The 5,000-nt window shown below is 42.2% G+C and overlaps 1 pseudogene across 1 annotated transcript in view; it reads right to left on the bottom strand.

Annotated features, from left to right (window-relative positions):
• LOC311233403 (transcription factor COE1-like) overlaps positions 1-3,878 on the bottom strand; it is an 81,355-nt pseudogene extending 77,477 nt beyond the window's left edge. Inside the window, exons 1-3 of the transcript XR_014621066.1 lie at positions 3,701-3,878; positions 2,851-3,007; positions 1,954-2,017 (exon numbers count right to left, since the gene is read on the bottom strand). The product of XR_014621066.1 is annotated as a transcription factor COE1-like (transcript). The remainder of the gene's footprint in view (positions 1-1,953; positions 2,018-2,850; positions 3,008-3,700) is intronic.
• Between the last annotated feature and the right edge of the window lie 1,122 nt (positions 3,879-5,000).

The following is a 5,000-nucleotide window of genomic DNA, read 5'->3' as shown; positions in this document are numbered from 1 at the left end:
TAGCTTCCTTATGTGCAGTTTATCAACGCACCAACAAGTGTGCAAGTGATGTTTCGTGCAAACAATCTTCTTCAGACTGAAGATGAATGAATGAAAATTGTATTTAACAGATTGCAGAATGGGTACAATACAGTACGGCTCAATACACACAATTGTTAAGGGGATGCAGACCAGAGAAAGACTTTCGTCTTGTTTACATCAGGGTCCCCCAAGATAGCCCTGCTGGCCTGAATCCAAGAACCTTCTCCTCCGGTGTGTCTCTTATCATGTGTCCCTCTTAGCCACATGCTTATTATGTGATGGCTGTGTACATGTTGTGTATCAGTATTGTATGTGATTTTAGATTGTCCAATAAATTCAATCAATCAATCAGCCTCTCTCTACTATCTCAATAAAAGAAAGAAATACCAAGGAAGTGGACTTCATATTCTATTGTCTGAAAAGTGTATAGACCCTGGACTGACTCCTTAGTCGACATTTTAAGACGGAGATGGGATTTTTTCCAATCAGGCGATGTAGTCATTTAAAAAGTTCTCCCATTGTGAAAATATCTGAAGAAAGGTTCCCAATTTCTGGGCATAGCGTCCATGTCGGAGCCAGTGACGGCTGCTGAGACATCTTGTTTTGAACAGTGCACCCGAAATATGATTCCTCAAAATGTACGTCAAGTTACAGTACGTGTTTTACCTCGGCAATTGAAGTGGGATTCCCTAGGCGGCTTGTGGCGTGCACGACAAAACCACAAGAGACTGAGCTGAATAACAACCCTCTATTCTACTACTACTACAACAACAACAACAACAACAACAACAACAACAACAATCAGACTTGTGTTGAAGCTGTCATTTCAAACCAATTTAACAGCAACAATGACAATGACTTAAAGCCAATGTGCCAGCAACCCACTTGTGCACTGCCAACATATAAAAACAAAAGTGTGTCTATAGTTTTCTACTGGATATTGAACCTTTATTTTCAACAATCTGTCTCAGAGCCAGACCAACATCTGGATCCGCTGATAATTGTGAGCATGTTTCATATTTCATTTTCACCATGTCTGTTTAAAGGAGTTGGCTTGCACACGTGTATAAAGTTTAAACACAACCAGCTGCAAAGGGACCGTCTCAATGATGCAAACTTCATAAAAACTTTTTTTTTTCTTTGATATCTCTGCATTGTTTATTTATTTATTTATTTATTTTAAATGCACAATGAAATTGCTTTATTGTGACTTTGTCATGTCAAAGCAAATTTTGGAAGAACTAAGCCATGTTGTCACTTTTTCTATTTAGAGTAAGACTACTTTTTAATGCACCCCTACTGACCTCTCTCTCTCTCTCTATTGTATAGTGACTGGAATCAAGAAGCAGATACACTTATCATTATTGATCAGTTTGCACTTTTGAGACAGGCACTTGACAGCTAGCGGTTGTTTTTGTCGTTTTAACAGTGAAAACAAGAGGAAAAGGAGGACATGAAGCTCAGAAGGAGTACGTGATTGCCTCGCACAGACGGCTATACAATATTGGCAAAGTTATAATATGAAACTATGACTAAATATATTAGAAATGCTGATAAAGACATTAAAAAAATTAAATTAGCCTAAACGACATGTGCATGAATGAATGTGTAATAAATAAAGCAAATTTCTTGTCTTGTCTTGTTATTGCTTTTCAATCGATTCAATCAATGTCACAAAAATAATAATGTACGTTTCATTTAGCTATTGATAGGCTTAACTTAAACACTTATCCTTTTAAATCTTGTCAGCTGTCTCAGTTCTACAGGCCTATAAAAGTCAAAACAGACGATCACAGATGGTTGCCAAGAGGGTGATTTTTTCCGAATTCAAGGCAAATAATAATGTTTGTGTGCGGCGCCAGGCCGCTTCCATGCGGGACATGCTCTCTCTCTCTGGGGAACAGAGAGAACCGCTCGCGACCCCTCACTCACCGTTACTGTACAGGAGCTGCAGCCGGTAATGAATCCCGTTATTAGTTTTCTCTCCGGCAGACTCCTATACAAACAACAAACACAGAGCTGTTTATTTAGCTATCATAACAATAAAGAGAGAACACGTGTGTTTTTGTGCAGAACGGAGGCCTAAATTAGGCTGTTGGATTCTTCACACCAGACATAGATTAAGCCACCGTGTGGTTTATATTCATAAAAGGGAAATTAAAATGGGGCATCCTGTAATTTGTCCATATGTAATCATGGTGTTATTGTATGGCTTTTTAATTCCTCTATAATTACTGGTTATATGGTGGTGGGAAAGTGTCAAATAAATCGACAAACAAAATAAATCTCATTTACTTTAATGTGTCAAATAATTGATAGGGAAACTATATAGTTTCTGCACAAGCTGTTAAAACAATATAAAGGTTGTCTAATTTATTTAACATATAGGAAGATAAATACTTTCTTTCTCCTGATCCTTATTTGTTTATATAATATCCTCTTATTGTACCTAATAATAATAAGAATAAAAATAATAAGAATCATAATAACAGCAACAACTACAATAATAATTGTTAATACTAATAATAATAGGAGGAAGAATACAATGTTATAGGCTATTCATTATCTCCCCCCCCCCCCCCCCGCCTATTTATAACCATTGCATACATGTAATAAATAATGTACAAAGTGCAAAGTACTTTTTCCATCATAAAAACAGGTTTGATAAGTTACACTTTGAAACATGACAAATAGTCTAAGCGCATGCTATAAATCACCACAACAAAGAAGGAGGTTTCGTGTTCACGTTGGAAATGGTAAATAGCCTTAAGGGTATATAGGATAGTGAGCCATAATAATATAATATATAGTGAGCGTATATTGACTGACCTTCTCTTTCTCGACGAAGCCCAGGAACGAGGTCCTCTCTATCTCCACCGGCTGACCCTGGCGGTCATACAGCGCGAGCACGAAGTGGAAGAAGTTGGACTTCCGCAGGTTGGAGGGCGGCTGCTTCTCAAAGTGAGCCCGCGCCAGACCCACTCCGCTGCGGACACACGGGCAAGAAGGATCAGTGGCAGACCATGGAAAACTTCTTATTTTTTTGTAATCAAAAAAAGTTTTGAGTAAGCTTAGCACATGCAGCTATACAGTTAGGCTATGATAATCCTGAATATGCTAATTTGCACAATATTTGACTAATAAAATAACGGTGGTGTCTCCCTGCTCTCAAGATCATAATAGCATAGCTATGCGTATCTTGAGAGCAGGGAGACACCATGGTTATTTTTATTATAGCATACATAATAGCCTTTGTGTCATTTTAGCATTATTATACTCTTAAAATGCCCAGGAACAACGTGCGTAAAACGCGTGTTGCGAACCTTTAATTGTTTGGCATAATTGCATGCTGCAAGTATATTGCTGGGTTTTTATATGGCTTATATTCTTGTTCTTATTCTCCATATTGTCAGCTTGTTGATGGTAGTATCCCATGAGCAACGATCCAAATTAGCCATATCTGATATCTCACAAGTCAACAGCCAGAGAAAGACAACAGACCCAAACTCAGAGGTCTCTTTCCCGTCATCAGCACTCATCAACCACGGCGCCACCACTCAACATGCGTGCGGCGTCTCCAGAACAAAACACTATTGAATTATTAAAGAAGGAAACACTGTTCCGCATGTGGGTATATCCGCGGGAAGAGGATGGACTCGTGCCCCCGGGCAGGGCTTACCTCTGGGCGGCCGTGTTGGCGTCCAGCACCCCGGCCCCCTGCATCCAGCTCCGGACCGCGTTCATCCCTCCTCCCAGCGGCTCTTCCTTCAGGCCGCCGCCGCCCCTCTGGATGCTCTCTTGGATTCCAAACATCAACAGACCGCGGATTCGACGCTCACCTCTCCTTCTCCTTCTCCTTCTCCTTCTTTTTCTTCACCCTCTCTCTCTCTCTTTCTCTCTCTTTCTCTCTCTCTCTCTGTCCACTTTCACTTGTTTGATTGTCCCAAATCCCACACCTTCTCTCTTCTCTCTGAGCGCAGAGTAATGGGGTAACACGCGTGCTCCTTGCGCGTCGATAATTTATCCACGGGCAATTCTCTCCCCGAATAAAGAATAAATACTGAAACGAGAGGGAAAAACTGGAAATACAATCCAAAGGTTTAAAGCACTTCAAACCAGATTTGAACCCGCCAGACAGCCGCACATGGACGGGGCAGGAGTGGAGAGAGAGAGGTGGTACAAGTGCCTCCCGACTGGGTTGGAGTCCCACAGCCTCTCGGGGCTGCAGTCACGGCAGTAGAGAGAGAAAGAGAGAGAGATCAAATGTCATCATTATCTCTGGATAGTCTTTTCTTCCTCTTTGTTTGCCTTTCTTCTTTCCCAGTCCTGGTCTTCCTCTTCCTGGCTGTCAGGTGGAGTGTTGTTGGGTGAGTCCGCTGTCCGGCTCTGTTCCTCCGGGTGGTTCCCTCCGCTGCGCTGCTGTTATCTGAGGAGCGCGTTGTGGGACTCTTCTTCCGAAAGGATCCTCTGATGATCACTAAACACGGGCTCTCTCGCCCCGGGGGAGACACAGATAAGTGGAAGTAGTGAGGGGGAATTCATACTTTAAAAAGCGATGGTTCTTTTTTGGTGGGGCGAGAGAAGAACGTATTTTCCTTCTCTCTGGGCAGTTCGATGATATGGTGTTGTTGTCGTGGTGATGAGCGCACGAACTTTGTTCCTCTCGGCGAACACAACGCGCATTGTTGTCGGTGATGATGGGCCACTTCATAACACAGCTCAACTACTTATTATTATAGCCATCTTCCCAGGGATTATTATTGGACACACATGTGATGATAGCCCAATGCACACGTCTTGTAGACCGCTCTGAAATGCATCCCACCAGGAGAGGGACAGAACCCAGTATGAACAGCTAAAGGAGAGCGACCCGTGTTATTTCCCTTCCGACCTCTTCTTTGAGAATGAATTCTTCTCGAGGGAGGAGAGGAGGAGAGGAGGAGAGGAGAGGAGCCGCCCCCAAACAAAGGCGAGAGCAG

This window comes from Notolepis coatsorum, assembly GCF_963971535.1.
Source record: "Notolepis coatsorum genome assembly, chromosome: 8".
Lineage (NCBI taxonomy): Eukaryota > Metazoa > Chordata > Actinopteri > Aulopiformes > Paralepididae > Notolepis > Notolepis coatsorum.
This window is presented reverse-complemented; position numbering and strand designations above follow the sequence as displayed.